Source organism: Pristis pectinata, chromosome 30 (genome assembly GCF_009764475.1).
Source record: "Pristis pectinata isolate sPriPec2 chromosome 30, sPriPec2.1.pri, whole genome shotgun sequence".
In the NCBI taxonomy this organism is placed as follows: domain Eukaryota; kingdom Metazoa; phylum Chordata; class Chondrichthyes; order Rhinopristiformes; family Pristidae; genus Pristis; species Pristis pectinata.
This window is the reverse complement of record NC_067434.1, coordinates 7826643-7844803: the sequence shown is the minus strand read 5'-3', so window position 1 is coordinate 7844803 and position 18161 is coordinate 7826643. Positions and strand designations below refer to the sequence as shown.

General features: G+C 43.2%; 1 long non-coding RNA gene across 1 annotated transcript in view; it reads right to left on the bottom strand.

The window, feature by feature from the left end:
- The window catches only part of LOC127584628 (uncharacterized), a 48562-nt gene extending 30499 nt beyond the window's left edge, over positions 1-18063 (bottom strand). The window contains exon 1 of the long non-coding RNA XR_007958412.1: positions 18040-18063. This is a non-coding gene — a long non-coding RNA (uncharacterized LOC127584628). The remainder of the gene's footprint in view (positions 1-18039) is intronic.
- Positions 18064-18161: the final 98 nt, after the last annotated feature.

Below are 18161 nucleotides of genomic sequence, written 5' to 3'. Positions count from 1 at the left end.
CTGCTCAACCCACTCAGTTCCTTCAGCAGATTGTTTGCTGCTTTTAATTCTGGGCAAAATAAATTAGGCCAAATTTGATTCAATGTTCTAAAACTAACTGACAAGATTTGGATAAAGTATTTTCTGAAAATGAGTTGACTGACCAACTTCAGAAGGCAGCATTGGGTCAATTTATGAATAAAGACAGCCTCACCCCATCAGTGGAAATGCACAGCTTCCAATGAGACCATCACTTTGGATTTAAAACATCTTGCCTGTATCCCCAGTGTCTGAGCCAGATAGGACCTGATACTATGAAGGAAACCAATGAGGATATATTAAAGAAATAAATTATGGATACCCCCCACAAACCCGGGCCCAGCTTTATAAACACTCAGCCCTGAGACATCAAATAGTCTGGTCCCAATACATGTAAATTGTGGTCACTGTCATCCATGAGTCCTGCCACAGCAGGAGACACTGGATTGCACGACCCATCACCTGCAGATCTACCAGCAACTTCCACAAGGAGGGCGGCTCAGGGATCAGATTGATTTGCTAGACTGAGGGGCCACAATGAACCAAAGCATTAGGTACAGCCCAGCCAACACCTCACCAGCCCCCTGATCAGACCACCATCTAATGGGAAGTGCATGTTGGGCAGACCTAGCAGTGGACATGCAAGGGAGTGCTGACAGTGGACCCACCACATTTCTCCCCCCAACAGACCTGGATCCTAAAAGAAAGGGTGACACGTTGATCCCATGCACAGGGACAAAGAAGATACCTTGCTGACACCCTTATCAATGACTGGATGAAATGTCACAGCCCAAGAAAAGGGAAGCTTAAGCCTGGGAAAATCCATTGTTAATATTTACCAGCCCTTTACACCCACTGAACTCCAGGAGATAGTTTAAATAAAGGCCTAACTTTTGTACTGACCCCAAACCCCAAAAGGAACAGACCCAGGTGGACCTTAATAGATTTTACAGAAATATTAAAATCATTAACTACTTTGGCTAATAAGGAAGCTCTTAAAAGCCCATTCACACTTCAAGAGGCAGTGCCTCAGGAAAGCAGCATCCATCACTAAGACCCTCACCACCTGGGACATGCCCTCTTCACATTACTACCATCGGGGAGGAGGTACAGGAGCCTGAAGACCCACACTCAACCTTTCAGAAACAGCTCCTTCCCCTCTGCCATCAGATTTCTGCATGGTCCATGAACCCATGAACACTAGCTTGTTAGTCCTTTTTTGTTTGCACTATTTATTTAGTTTTGTAATTTATAGTAATTCTATGTCTGTGCACTGTACTGCAGCTGCAAAACAACAAATTTCATGTCATATAAGTCAGTGACAATAAATCTGATTCTGATCATATTGGACCCCACCAAACAATAATATAGACCATGGGGTTTTAAATTTCATCAATAAAACATAATTAGACATTTTAAAAATCCCTATACTTAACAACAAGCAGAACTTCATCAGGAAGGAAAGCAAGGCATTCAGAGAATTACAATACAACCAAGATATCGTCATAAAACTAGCATATGAAGGGAGCGGCATTGTCATTATGGACAGGCAACAGTTAAACAACACACACCACAATGCAAAACCACCTAAACTAATTTATGAAGGAACACAAATGACTAAAACAATCCAGATACACTGACTAGAAGAAGCTAGAGTGTTTCAGAGAGGAACAACCACAACCTAGGAATTACTGTTTACTACCCAAGTTTCACCAGGCAGGCACATGGACAGTACCAGGCAAAATACCACCAGGAGTCCCACAGTGTCAGACTGAGAGAGTGAACCATCGAGGATGGCAGAATATATTGCCTCATCCCTGAACCTCCTGACACAAAATCATTGCAGCTACATCAAGGACACACACTACTTTGTGAAATCACTATACCCCACAGTATTATCCTTTTCATAATGGACATTGAAAGCCTTATACAGGTGCTCAAAACTACCTTTAGAAAATACCCTCAACCTGACAAACCAGATGAGACCATGGTCCAAATACTACACTTGGGACAAAGACAAAATGACTTTGAATCTAACAGTGAATTTTACCCTCAGATTATGGGTGCAGCCATGGGTTTACAGGAACATGCAAAAGCAGATCGGGAGAACACAGATTGCCAGAAGTCCCCCAAGTCCCATTATTTTATTAAAGATCCTTGATGACATATGGGGTCTGGACATTCTCAAAGACAGAGCTACAAGAATTCATAGACATACTCAACAATCACACCCCTATATCATACTCAAAGCCCTCTGTGCACCAGGACATTAATTTTCTGAACACCACAGTTTTAAAAAGGATACACAAGCCACCCGCTGGGAACAAAAGTTTCCTTCAAAACCACGAATACACACAAACTCCTACGTATGAGAAGCCATCAGCCCAAACACACCTTCCAGGGCCGGGTAAAAGAACACAAGCACTTAAGAAAATAGGAGCTGGAGTAGGCCTCCTGGTTCCTCAAGCCTGTCCCACTTTCAATAGGATTAGGTTTGATCTACCCCAAGCCTCAATTCCTTCTCTATACCAGTTCCACACAGCCGCCAATTCCCCAACACTTTACATATTGCTCTACTTCCTCTTTAAACACCTTCAACGCTCTGGACTCCGTAATACTCTGGGCTCTGTAATACTCTGGGATAAAGAATTCCAGATATTCACCATCCTCTGTGAGAAGAAATTCTGACCCACCTTAGTTTTGTCTTGTAATAGTCCCATTGTTCAAGATTCTCTCACTAGTGGAAACATCTTGACATCTGCCCTGTCCTGTTCCCTTAAGGTCTTATATGTTTCAATAAGATCACCCACCTTTTCCTGAACTCTACAGAATATAGATCTAACGTTTTCAGCCATTCTTGATATGACAATCCTCTCATCCCAGGGATGAAGTGAGTGAATCTCATCTGGACTGCTTCCACTGCAAGCACATATATCTTTTCCTTGATAAGGGGACGAGAACCGTGCACACTACTCCTGCGGCAGCCTCACCAACACCTGTAAAATTGTAACAATATTTCTAAACACCAATACCCTTGAAATAAAGGCCAATATGCCATTTACCTTTCTAACTACTTGCTGTACCTGCATACTTTTTTGTGCTTCATGCACAACAACACCCAGATCCCTCTGTGCTCCATTTATCTGTAATCTCTCCATTTGAATAAAAACCTGCCTTTTGGTTCTTCTTACTGAAGTGCATGACCTTCCCATATTAAACTTCATTTGCAAATTTTCGCCCACTCAACCAATCTATATCTTGTTGCAGATTCCAAATATTCTCATCGCAGCAAACCCTCCTACCTATTTTTGTGTCATAAGCAAACTTGGATATCTTACACTCTGCTCCCTGCTCCAGGTCATTAATATAGATAGTAAATAATTGAAAGCCAAGAACTGGTCCTTGAGGCGTTCCACTATTGTATCCTTCCAGTCTAAATAAACCCATTCATTCCTTGATTATAGACTCCAGCATCTTGCCAACTGATGTTCTGACTGGCCTATAGATACCCAATTTTTGTCTCCTTCTTGAACAATGGAGTCACATTTGCAGTTTTCCAATCTGCAATTACCCTCCCAGAACTCGGTGATATGTCGAACCATTGCTCCACTATCTCTGCAGCCACTTCCTTTAACACCTCTTGGATGCAGGACATCAGGCTCTGGTCACTTGTCTGCCTTTAGTCTCATTAGTTTTTTCCAATGCCTTGTCCCTTGTGATAGGGATTATTGAAAGTTCTTCCATGCTATTTAAAACTAGCTCATCTGCCAACTTTGGGATATTGGCAGTGTTCTCCACCATGAAGGCTGAAGCAAAGTATTGGTTTAAATTAACTATCATTCCCTTGTTTTCTGTTATTATTCTCCAGTCTTATGCTGTGGAGGTCCCATGCTTATATCAACCACCCTCTTCCTTTTTATATATCCAAAGGAGTTCTTGCTGTTTTAATATTAGTTACCAGTTTTCTCTCATAATCAAATTTCTCCCTCTTTATTAACATTTTAGTCTCTCACTGCTGATTTCTGAAGAAGTCTCAGTTCTTGTCCACTAGCTTTACCCACTTTGTATGCTCTAGTCTTTGATTTAATATTTTCCTTGACCTCCTTTGTTAACCACAGATGGTTCCATCTTTCTCATTGAGTCCCTCTTGCTAACTGGGATAAATTTCTGCTGAGCGTAATGAAAAAGCTGCTTAAGTATCCACCACATCACATCTACTGACCGATCCCTGAGGCTAATTACCCTGTCCATTCCAGGCAACTCCACCTTCCTCCCATTGTAATTGCTCTTTTTAAAAAAATTGACACATGGTTTTGGACCTACGTGTTTGCCCTAAAACTGTATCTGGAATTCTATCACGTTGTGATCACTACTGCCCAGAGGATCCTTAACTTATTGATCCCATGTGGCGACTCACTTTACCGGTATCGAACCGGCTCCTGAGATCACGAGCGTCGTCGGAGGCCCCGACCCAAGATGGCGCGGGGCCCTCCTTCTTCTCCATCGTTGGACTAGGAAAGCCCACGCACGGGAAGGTCAGGTGACCCGCGCGTGACGTCAGCGCGGGAACGGAAGCGTGGGAAGAGTTTCGGTGTTAAAAGGCGCACCGTGCCCCTGTCGAGCAATCGACTTCTGACTCCAAGCAACCGACTCCGTGTCTTTATTCTATAGTAGTGTAGCTAGCCGCTACACCCACCTCATTACCAATCCAATATAGCCTGTTTGCAGGTAGGTTCTGCAGCATATTGCTTTAAAGGCACAATTAACTAACTACTGGTGCATCAGTACAAGACTGGAAGATTTCAAGTAAGCCACAACAACACTTTTCAAAGCACCATGACAGAAGAAGGAAGTTCAGGCACATCGAGTCTATCTTCTTGAAATAACAAAGGAACCCAAGACCGCCTACCATAGGAGTAGCTGGATTATTGCTAATAACAAACTAAAATCCATAGCTTGACTAAAAGTCATGCTGAAAAATTTAACAGAGCGGTGGGCACTCACAACCAATACTGCATTACATCAGCATTCAAGAGGGCCAGAAACCTATAAGACAAATTGGTCAGCAGCAAGATGTGGCCTGACCATAACCGTGGCAACAAACAGTGTGGGTGCGCGAGTATTTATTTACCAAAAACAGGGTCATAGGGTGGGTAGCTGCAATAAACCACAGAACCACATGCAACCAACAAAGTCCAGTACAAGCAACAGCATGGAGTCCAGTCATTGGAGATTTTAGACTTAGAGACATATGAATTGGTCAGAGTACCAAAAGAAAAGGAGGAAGAAACACCTAATTGAAAAATTGCTATCAGGGATCCCCAATGCTCTCAATAAATTACCACAGACATAAAGGAATCTAATCACACAAAGACAGGAAAAATGTCTGAGAGGTGACCAGATAGACGTATACAAAATTATTATGAGGATAGACAGTAAAATTTTTTTTACTCATGTTGGGGTGTCTAAGACAAGAGACAGATGTTTAAGGTGAAAGGTAGGAAATTTAAAATGGTCTGATATGGATTTTTTTGGCTGGAGTCTGGCATGCGCTGCCTGAAGAGGTGGTGGAGGCAGATACCCTCACCACACTTAATAAGCATCTGGACAAGTACCTGAATTGCCAAGGCATAGACCATGGACCTAATGCGGGTAAATAGGAGTATTGGTGTAGAGATACAGCAGGCGGCACAGACATGGGGGGGCCCCAGGGCCAGTTTCTGTGCTGTATGACTCTAACTCTTTGACTCTGACACCATTTAAGATAATGCCTGCACAAACATGCAGTGAATGACAAGGCCCACCACACAGCAGCAGTGAGGCACAGAACTCAGAGCAAGCCCTGAAGTCCAGCGGCTCCAACTGTCCACTTCCGTGAACTGAATCGACAGTGAGAGACTGAAAAATTACAGCTCCATTGAAAAAGAACCCAAACCAAATATAATTTGGATTGATACAGGTAGACTTAACATTCAAACCTCTAAAAGAAATAGGCCAGGCAGTTACACAACAATGAAACCAAAAAAAAAATCAAAATAAAAACTTCAGATGCTGGAAATCGGAAATAAAAACAGAAAGTACTGGAAACACACAGCAGGTCAGGCAGCATCTAGAAAGAGAGAGAGAGAGAGAGACGGTTACTGTTTCAGATCCATGACCCTTCATCAGGATGACACAGTGAAACCATAATGAAACCAGCCCCAGTGATGAGCCAATACATACAGTACCCTTTGAAGATTAAAAGTAACACACATGCCTAAAGAAAACGCTGCACACTGAATGTTTAAAGCAAATAATCCTGAGCCATCAATCTGAGCATAATTTACCCTAACCCTCCAACCAGCCGCCCCAGTTATTCAGAATGACTGCTGCTTCAAAATCAACCCGTTTTTTAAAAATGAAATGTTTAATCTGAACTCAACAAATTAACCCAAATCTGGGGTATATAAAGGCAAATGGAACTAGACTAAGGGAATAAAGACATGAGCCAGATCACAGTGGTGGTTACCAGTGAAGGTAATAATCTTGGGGATGAGAATAACAAACACAAGAGAGGCAATTGCCCTGCTGACCACAAACTGACACCATAACCCTGATCCTGATACCAGTGCAGACTGAGGTTGCAGAAGGGCTTAGAGGTGACAGAACTTGAAAGGGGAATGAGTGGTAACTGAAGCTGGAGTGGAGGTGGGAGTTGAGGGGAGGAAACAACTGATGCCCGGGTTGGAGATGACTGAAGCTGAAAGGAGGGGAGAGATGCTAGGTGGTGACTGGAATTGGAGGATTCACAATCAATGGGTTCTCAAAAGGGAAGAAATCCTGGAAAAAGGAAGACAGGGAGTGCATTGTTTTACAGTTTTCATGACCTCACCATATTTCCAAGCATTTTACAGCCAATGAAGTGCTTTTGAACTACAGTGACTGTTGTAATATTGTCAATTTGTGCCAGCAAAGTCTGACAAACTGCATGTGGTAGTTTGTTTTATTGAAGTTAATTCAGTTCAATGAAATGTTCAGTGACAAAGGAAAACTCTCTTGTCTTGTATGAGGGAGGCAGAACCTTGGGAATATCTCACTTGAAAAATAATAGTGCATACTTCCAAACACCAATCTAAAAGTTGCGAATCTTTGTGCTTTAGTGTCTAGAGTGGGACTTGAACCGACAAACTCAGGTGAGAATTCTATCAACTGTCCCATGGAGGAAGACTGCTTTAACCAATTTTGGAATCTGTTGTGGATTTCCAATTAGGTCTGGGTCAGAACTAAATTGAAGTTTGTGCATGCAAGTTATTTAAAAATTATACAGAAATATTATAAAGTAATAAGAATTACTTTAATAAATGATTACTTTAATAAGTAATAAGGAGAGGCACAGTATTGCAGATAGTGGAGCTACTGCCTCACAGTTCAATCTGTATCTCCGGTGGTGTCTATGCAGAGTTTATATGTTCTCCCTGTTACTGTGTGAGTTTCCCCCAGTGCTCTGGTTTCCACCAACACCCTAAATATGTGTTGCTTGGTAAATTAATTGGCTGCTGTAAATTTCCCCTAGTGTGTAGATAAGTGGTAGAATCTGGGGGGGGGGGGGGCCGGAATTGATGGAAATGTGGGAAGAATAAAATGGCATTAATGTAGGGTTAGTGCAAATGAGGGCTTGATGGTTGATCTTGTCCTCAGCACCATTTTCCTGCAGGATCCTCATTTCCCTCAATTCCCTTAAACGTATCAATCTCTGTTTTAAATGAACTTATTGACCGGACCAGGAGAGCCCTCTGGGGTAGAGAATAATGAGGGGTCCTCTGTCACTCTACATCTTCAACCAAGCGCTTCTATATGATACTTAGCTTCAGAAGTGGAGTTGGCATTGTGCCATCTTAGTGCAGCACTGTGTTATGTCAGAGCACTGCAGGACCACATGCACACAGTATCTTGGGCACTACACGGTGATACTGAGAGAAGACCAGGGGCTGCCTTGCCATTTGAGCTACATCCTGCTAACCCTTCTGAATGGTAGGCTGGGGAGTGAGCAGATGTGCAAAATGAACTGCCTGCAGGCAGAATGCAGAGGGAGTGACCATAATCAACATGAAGAGAGACACAAGAGACTGCAGATGCTGGAATGTGGAGCAACACACAAAAAACTGGAAGAACTCAGTGAGTCAGGAGCATCTGTGGAGGGAAATGGACAGCTGATTACTAGTGACACACATCAGCACTATTGTGAAGTATTTGTGCTTAGTGGTTTATAACATTTAACAAAGTTCCTTGCAGAGTGTATGGACTCTGCAAGGAAAATATAAGGAGCTCTAAGTGTATTTATTCAAAGGCTTTTTATAGACTGCCTCCGGAACTTCCTCATGAATTGTTGCAAACCAGAAAGCAAGTAGTCACATGACACATCCTTGATGGGTTGCCATCCATACAGTACCAATATCAGATATACTACATTTTTTTCTTTTTAATAAAGAAAACATAATCCCACTTAACATTTTTACAAATGTTACTAATTTAACCAAGTCGCGATGATCTTTGGCAATCTTCGCAGTCATACTGGTGTTACTTTTGTTGAACATGCAGATTCATCATACATGGTTGGAATATCCACGATTTCTGAACTCAATCATATCTCATCCTGACTTTCATCAGAAGAATTATGTTTTGATTTTCCTTCAACAATTGTAACATTCCCTCAGGAACACCTTCAATCTTGCTCTTAGAGTTATACAGCATGGAAACAGGCCATTCGACTCACAATGTCCAAGCTGGTCAATGGGCACTCATCTGTATTAATCCCTCTTCCAGCACTTGTCCCATAGCCTTCCATGCCTTGGCAATTCAAGTGCTCGTCTGGACACTTCTTAAATGCTGTCAGTGACTCTGCTTCCATCACTCTCTCAGGCAGTGTGTTGCAGGTACTCAGCACTCTCTGGGTGAAAAAGGCCCCCTTTCAGATCCCCTCTAAATCTCATACCCCTTACCATAAATCTATGCCCCCTAGTTTTAGTCACCTCTGATAAAGGGAAAAGTTTCCTACAGTCTACCCTATCATACCCCTTACAATTTGATATACCTCAATCATGTCTCCTCTTAACCTCCTCCACTCCAGGGAAAACAGACCCAGTCTCTCCTCATAACTAAACTGCTTCATCCCAGGCAACATCCTAGTCAATCTCCTTTGCATCCTCTCCAATGCTATCTCTTATAGTGTGACCCTCTGGTCCTCATGTGTCGGTTGTGAGTGATCTATGCAGGTTTTTTGCAATGTATCACCAACCCTTATAAAATAGTTCTTAGAAACATGTAACTCTACTATTTCCCCAGTGTCCCATCTCATCATCTCCAATCTGCTAGGAGATTTCAGCACACAAACAATGTTATGCAGCCTGACCACTTCTCCTTGTGCCTTGTTGTGATGCTCCCTCGTTTGAATGTGCCCACCCCCCGGTTTTGTTTCCAAATTGAGAAGACACAGCTTTGTCCTGAGTCTCCTTTGCATCAGCATTTCTGCTGGGATGTACCCTGTTGTGGAGTTTGATGTTGTTCTATAGCTTAGAAGAAAAGCTGTGTTGATGTTTCATGGCCATTTTCCATTGAGTTCTGTGACCTGCTTCTTCACTGCTTAATTCATTGTGCAAACTGACCTCTCTGCTTTTCTGGGCCATATGATGAAGTGAAGTGATGCTTTATTCCATAAACTAAACACCTGGACCATTATCTGATTCAACTAGTTCTGAAAGACTTTGTGTGGCAAAGATAGATCTTAATTGCTCTAAGGTGCATTCTGTGGGGGTGGATAATCCCTTGTGGCATACTTCTAATCAGTTTGAATGTCTGTCGATTACTACTAAAAGGCTGTCCATACTTTTTTTCACAGTAGTCTATATGAACCCACTATAATGTCTTCCAAGCCACTTCCACACCTAGAGAGGTGCTTCAGATAGTAGTGTTCTGCAGTCCTGACATATCTACTGACCAGGTCTCTATATCTTTGTCCAAAAGACTAATTCTCTAGCCACTGCCTTTATATTCACTATACCCAAGTGTTCAGAATGGAGTTCTTGCATGCTTTGCAATCACTTTGCAATCATCATTTTGAATCCCTGTTTTGACAATTCTTAACCCTTGCAACGAAACACCTTTCAGTCTTTGTTCAGACCTGAAATGATCCATGCACTTGCCTCAAAATTGAGTCTTTTTGTGTATTTATCTTTATTTCCACTGCTGCAATGGGGAAATCATTCTCCATAGTCAGTAGAGTCGCAATTTTGTTTACTATATTCATTGTGACTTCTTCCCAGGGTTTGATAATGCATTCTCTAGTATTGCTTTAGTGTTCTGCATTCAATGTTGTAGTCATATTGAGACCAAAGGATTGCCCACCTCTCCATCCTTGATGCTGATATCATGGGAATAGCAGACTTCTGTTTTAACATGGCCAACAGTGGTTTATGATCAGTAACGAATGTGAATCTATTTCCCAGCGAGATTGGGTGAAACCTTGCGACTCAAATATAATTGCCATTGTCTCCTCTGTTTGACTGTATTTTTTTTCACTTTTGGTTAGTGTACATTACATGCTGAATCAGCAATAGGCTTCTCATGATCATTCTCCATGACCTGGTTAACCACTGGCTCAACTCCATTGTTGGAAGCATCACAAGCAAGTTGCAATGCTTACAATGCGTCGAAAATGACTTGTTGCTGAGACTTTCCTTCCACAGATCATAGACATTTTGCTGATCTTAAACCTTCTTTCATGGATTTCCCTTCTTTAGTAGCTGGTGTATGGTATCAACATTGTGGTAAGGCCTGGTAAAAATCTACTGTAGCATTGGATCAGACCAAGGAATGACTGGAGCTCATTAAGGAATTTAATAAAGACTTTAGTAAGGTATTTGACAAGGTCCGCATGGTAGACTGGTCCAGAAGGTTAAGGTGTTTGGGATCCATGAAGATCTGGCTAATTGGATCCAAAAATGGCTTGGTAATAGGAGGCAGAGGGTAGTGGTGGAAGGATGTTTTTCTAATTGGAAGTCTCTGACTAGTGGTGTACCCCAGGGATAGGTGCTGGGACCTTTGCAGTTTGTTATATGTATTAATGACTTGGATTTGAATGTAGCAGGTATGATGAGTAAGTTTGAGGGGGGGGGGTGGGACATGAAAATTGGTGTTGTGGACAGTGAGGAAGTTTGTCTAAGGCTACAACAGGATACAGATCAAATAGAACATTGTGCATTGCATAAGCAGGTGGAATTTAATCCTGGAAAGTGCGAGGTGATGCATTTTGGGAAGTCAAATAGGGGTAGGACATGTATAGAAAATGGTAGGGCACTAAGGAATACCGATGAACAGTGGGACCTTGGGGTTCAAGACCATAGTTCTCTGAAACTGGCAACACAGGTAGATAGGGTGGTGAAGTAGGCACATGGCATGCTTGCCTTTGTTGGTTGAGGCATAGAATGTAAGATTTAGAACGCTATGTTGGAACTTAACAAAACAGCGGCCAGGTGATGCTTGGAGTACTGTGTGCAGTTCTGGTTGCCACACTATAGGAAGGATGTGATTGCACTGGAGAGAGTGCAGAGGAGATTCACCAGGATGTTGCTTGGTTTGATGTACTTTAGTTATGGCGAGGGATTGGACTGGCTGGACTTGTTTTCCCTGGAGCGAAGAAGGCTGATACAAGTATATAAGATTATGAGAGGCTTAGTTAGGGCAGAAAGTCAAAATCATTTCCCCGTGGTAGGGGTGTCATAAACAATTCAGCATAAGTTTAAGATGAGAGGAAGGAATTTTAAAGGGGATTTTTGTTTACAAAGAGAGTGGTTGATATCTGGAACACACTGCCAGAGGAGATGGAGGAATCAGATACAATTACTATGGTTTAAGAGGCATTTAGACTGCTACTTAAATAGGCAGGGCATTGAAGGGTATGGTCCTAATGTGGGCAAGTGGGACTAGTGTAGATGGGCAACAAGATTGGGAAGGATGTGGTGATCCAAAGTGCCCATTTCTGTGCTGCATGATAAGATAAGATTTCTTTATTAGTCACATGCCTGTGTAATGAATTGACCTGTATGATCGGTTTGTAAGACAAGCTTTTCACTGTACCTCGGTACAAGTGACAATAATAAACCAATACCAATACCAATACATCGAAACACACGGTGAAATGCATCTTTTGCGTAGAGTGTTCTGGGGGCAGCCCGCAAGTGTAACCACGCTTCTGGTGCCAACATAGCATGCCCACAACTCCCTAACCCGTATGTCTTTGGAATGTGGGAGGAAACCGGAGCACCCGGAGGAAACCCACGCAGACACGGGGAGAACGTACCTCTTAGCAAACAGTGGCCGGAATTGAACCCGGGTCGCTGGCGCTGTAATAACGTTACGCTAACCTCTACATTACAGTGCCTGCCATATACTGCATGACCATATAACTCAGTAATGTTTTGGGATTTTCTGGCTCTGATGATGGCCTCAACTTTCTCCTTACCTGGCTGAAGCCTGTTTTCATCTATCTCAAGCCTTAAGTCCTTTTCTTCTTTTGCACAAAAGCACATTTACTTTCTTTAAATTTCACATTATGTTGGTGCAGGTCATACATTTTGGGATAGAGCGTTTCAGGTAGGAAGAGAGGAACTTTAGGAACAAACTCCCTCCCTGGGCCTCACAGACATGAGAACATTCAGAATTTTCTCTGGAAAGGAATATTTCACCAACACTATGAGAGCAGAAATGATGCTTTCTGTAGGACATCCTCATTAGCAGATTACGGCAAGGGCTTTATATGGCTAATTTATGTTGAAGTAAGTTTAAGAGCTGAAATGTGAATTTGGTACTGATCCAGGTAGCAATGCGTGCAGGGATTTAAATTTGGCTGCTTTTGAGAGGCTCTTTAGACAGTCACATAGTATATTAAATGGTAACATACACCAGTGCCCCACTTTGTGCTATCCACCTGAACACTGATGGTCCTCCAGTCCAAAGAATCACATGTACGTACCCCCACATACTTCGAAAAAAACTGTGCTGGGAACCTATTGGAATCCCTGCCCTCTGCCAGCTCACCTGCAGCAAGGAATTTCCCTCGGTTTGGTGGGGGGTGACCTGTTGTGAGGGCTGGAGTTGGATGGGCCAGAACAATGGTGCAGACACTCAACCAACAGTGGACTCTAGCTGTTGAGCTTGTTACCATAGAGAAACCTCTGGGCTGGGGAGAGCTGTGCAGGCAGAAGCAAGCAAAGAGGGGGAGACAACAGCTTCCATTACATCCAACAGGAGGTGATGAGATAGACTGCTGACACAGAGCAGGTGCTGCCAGTCCCCGGCAATGGTCCACACTCACCGTGCCAGTCAGAGTGCTGCCCTGAGTCCCACATCTCAGTGCTGAGTGGCTGCACCTCTAGTCTCAGCCTGCCCGGCCCCAGTCCTCACAGGCAGACATTGCACATTACCTCGGTGGCTCACTGTACAGCAATGAGATTGCATTAACCATTTCACTGCTGCAGGAGTGCCAGTGGGTGATGAGCCCTCCAGCTAAACTCCCAGCACAGCAGTGCTGTCGGTAATGCATCTGTCTCGGAATAATGATATAATGACCCAATTTAGTGCTGGTACCATTAATGCTGAAATTCCTGAGAACGCATCCTGATCACTAAGCAAGGTTACCGGAGTATTATCTCACAGAATCATTGATACAGCACGGAAACAGGCCCCTTGACCCACCGCATCTGCGCCATTTACACCAATCCCATGTTAATCCCTTTTTTTCTTCCCTGCCTCTACGTCAACTTTCCCCAGGTTCCACCCCTCACCTGCACACTGGGGGCAAGTTACAGTGGCCAATTAACCCCCTAACTCGCATGTGTCCGGGACGTGGGAGGAAACCAGAGCGCCCAAAGGAAACCCACGTGGTCACAAGAACATGTAAACTCCACGCACACAGCCCCTGACGTCAGGATTGAATCTGGGTACCACCTGCACCACTGAGACACCTAAATATACTTGCACTTCTCCATAATGTGCTTCATGATTATTGATATTCTGTGTACTGCTATGAACCATGCTCTGCTGTAATTGTATCATATTCATTATATGGCTAAAAATGCCATGCACTATGTTTTTATATATGTATCTCCATATGTTATAGAAGGTTGTTTGGCCCATTGAATTTATGTTCATCCACGAAGTTGGTGGATGAACCTCTACATTCCAAAGTGATCTTTGAAATTTAAGAAATAATAATTTTTATATATTAAGGTAAAGAGGATAACTAAAGAGAGGGTAGGTCCACTCAAGGATAAAGGAGGGAATTTGTGCTTGGAGTCAGAGAAGGTGGCTGAGGTACTACATGAATACTTTGCGTCAGTATTTACTGAGGAGAAACTGGAGGATACTGAAAACGGAGTGGGGCATGATAATGTGCTGGGACATTTTGAGATTAAGGAGGAGGTAGTGCTGGGTCTCCTGAAAAGCATTAAGGTGGATAAGTCCCCAGGGCCTGATGGCAGATATCCCAGAATATTGAAAGAAGCAAGTGAGATTGCTGGGGCTTTGACAAGGATCTTTGTGTCCTCACTAGCAACAGGCGAGGTCCCGGAGATCTGGGGAGTAGCAGATTTTCGGCCTTTGTTCAAGAAGGGAAATAGGGATAATCCAGGTAATTATAGACTAGTGAGCCTCACGTCAGTGGTGGGGAAGCTATTGGAAAGGATGCTGAGGGATAGGATTTATGCACATTTGGAAAGGCATGGCCTGCTTAGGGACAGTCAGCATGGCTTAGTGTGGGGCAGGTCATGACTTATAAACTTGATTGATTTTTATTGAGGAGGTGACAGAGGCGCTTGATGAGGGTTAAGGCAGTGGACGTTATCTACGTGGACTAGTAAGGCATTTGACAAGGTCCCTCATGGTAGGTTGATTCAGAAGATAAAGATGCATGGGATCCAGGGTAAATTGCAAGTTTGGATTCAGAACTGGCTTGCCCATAGAAGAGTAGGGGTGGAAGGCTGTTATTCTGGCTAGAGGTCTGTGACCAGTGGTGTTTGGCAAGGATCGGTGCTGGGACCTCTGTTGTTTGTGATATATATCAGTGACTTGTATGAAAATGTAGATGGATTAGCAATGGATGACACCAAAATTGGTGGAGTTGTGGATAATGTTAAGGACTATCAAAGAATTCAGTAGGATATAGATCAGTTACAGATATGGGCAGAGAAGTGGCAGATGGAGTTTAATCCAGGCAAGTGTGAGGTGTTGCACTTTGGGAGGTCAAATGAAAGAAGAGTATACAGTTAATGGTAGGCCCTTTAATAGCATTGAGGTACAAAGGGATCTTGGGGTCCAGGTCCATAGTTCACTGAAAGTGGCTACGCAAATCTATAAGTTGGTAAAGAAGGTGTATGGCATGCTTGCCTTCATTGATGGGGTGTTGAGTGTAAGAGTAAGGAAGTCATGGTGCAGCTGTACAAAACTTTAGTCAGACCGCACTTGGATTATTGAGTGCAGTTCTGATCTCCCCATTATAGGAAGGAGGTGGAGACTGTGGAAAAGGTGCAGAAGATATTTACCAGGATGCTGCCTTGATTAGAGGGTATGAGCTATAAGAACAGGTTGGACAAACTTAGGTTGTTCTCCTTAGATTGTTGGAGACTGAGGGGAGACCTGATAGCGGTTTTTAAAATTATGAGAGGCATAGATAGGGTAGACAGACAGAATCTGTTCCCCAGGGTAGAAATGTCAAATACCAGAGGACTTGCTTTTAAGGATGGAGGAGGGAAGATTAAAGGTGATGTGAAGGGCAAGTTTTTTTTACACAGAGAGGGTTAGGTGCCTGGAATGGGTTACCAGGGTAGTAGTGGAAGCAGGCAGTTTGGTGGCGTTTAAGAGGCTTTTAGATAGACACATGAATATGAAGGGAATGGAGGGATATGGATGATAAACAGGAGGATGACATTCAGTATAAATCGGCATCAAGATCAGCACCATGTTGTGGGCTGAATGGTCTGTCCAGTGCTGTACTGTTCTATGATCTTGGAACAATGAACATTTTTGGCAGAGAAGGGCAGGGCCCAGTAGTGGTCCAGACTCATTGGTAAGAAGTGGCCAAAGTATATCTGTTTAAAGTTGATTCAGCTGAATTATCCATGCCAAGCTGAGGGCTATGCAAGAGGAATGCAAAACTACAAGAAATATAATACTTTGACGGCCAGGAGAATCAAAGATGCAGAAGAGGGTGTGGTTGAGAAGGAGCCACTATTTACAGTGATCCTGCGATTGTCTGCATGCTATATGAGCTTGTGTAGAGCACACATCCATCTGCAATCTTATCCCAACATTGTGGCCTGATTATAAGGTGAATTGCAATACTAATCTTTGCCTGCATCATTTGAGAATATTATGTTACTGAATTTATTGCCCTAGATGATGCCCTGTCTATTGCAAAAAAAAATAGAAGCACGAGTAGGCTATGTGGCCCTTTGAGTCAGCGCCACCAGTGAGTAAGATCATGATTAATCTGACCTGAACCTCATTGTTCCCTATTATTCTGGACTCCTCAGACCAAATATCTGTCTACCTCACTGGATGATTCAGTCTTCACAGCTGAGGTAGATTTTTTCTTTAATTTCAAAAATAAACTTTATTCATAAAAATATATACAAGAAATGTAATGCAATCAGTATGCCTTTCTTTACATTCATATTGTCAAGTCAATACATTCTATTTACAAAGCACCAATGCCACTCATGTGGCCTCTTTGAACAAAATTCCTATAATTCACAGCCCTCTGAGAAACGTCTCCCTTAGCCCAGCTCTGAACTCTTCTTTCATTTCTCTCTTACGTAAATGCAAGTTGTTGAAATAGGAAACAGTTAAAATTTCACCCACTCTGCCTATGAATATTGAGACCATAAATAAATTATTGATGTGCTTTCAAATCAATTCATTCACAAACAAGCTTGCCTCAACCCCTGCTCCTGCCCTTTGAGGCTATTCATATTGCCACTGTTCAGATCTGCAGACTAAGCCTGGAATCTGATGATTTATAACAGGGATTCTTGCTGAGTCTGGATTTATAGCACGCATTTGTGTGTCTGAAATGAAACATCAATGTCATCCCAGAATATTCTAGCTCTTTGTTCACAGAAACTGCTGTTCTCGTGTCCTCCCAGCACTTCTGCTGACATTCATGGGATTCATTCGCTGCACTTCCCTCCCACTGTTGATTAATGTTTCCACTTAAACAAAACACCTCCTTACTACTAAGGCTTTAGCCCCAGCTCAGTGCCAGCAACCTTGTCCCTGAAAGACAGAGGCAGGTCCAAGTCTTGCTCCCATAGACTTGTGCACATAATGTATTTCACGGGTGCAGTATTGTGGCAGGGGTGCAGTCCCCGCGAGGCTGAACTGAGGCTTGTTCTGGTGCAGGTAAAAATATATATTGTACAGTGTTGAAGAAAAACAGGTGAGGTTTTGATTTGGGACTTGCAATTATATATTTTTGAGGTGAAATGTAGGAAATGCGAGATCCAATTTGGACACGAGGTGTACAAAATATTAAGAGGAATAGATAGAGTAGACAGCCAGAGCCTCTGTCCCAGGGCACCAATGCTCAATACAAGAGGGCGTGGCTTTAAGGTGATGGGTGGGAAGTTCAAGGGAGATGTCAGAGGGAGGTTTTTTTACCCAGAGAGTGGCTGGGGCATGGAGTGCGCTGCCCGGGGTGGTGGAGGAGGCAGGTACATTGGTCAGATTCAAAAGATTGCTAGATAAGCATATGGAGGCATTTAAAATAGGGATATGTGGGAGTAAGGGGTTTGATAGTCTTAGACGAGGTTTAAAAGGCGGCACAACATTGTGGGCCAAAGGGCCTGTATTGTGCTGTACTGTTCTATGTTTCTATGACACAGTATCCCACAAAGACCAACCTTTCATTGATGTAGGTTGAATGAAAAGTGGATATGAGGTTAGATTTAAAGAGTAAACACTATAAAAGGTGCAGACAGTGCCCCGCCCTACCTGGTGCCCACGCCTCTCGCCGGCTCCCTGCCGATCCGCCGTGACGCCGGTAGGCGGCGCGCTCGGTGCCGGGGGGAGCGGGGAGCTGGGGGAAGCTAAAGCCGGTTACACCGCGTGTGTGT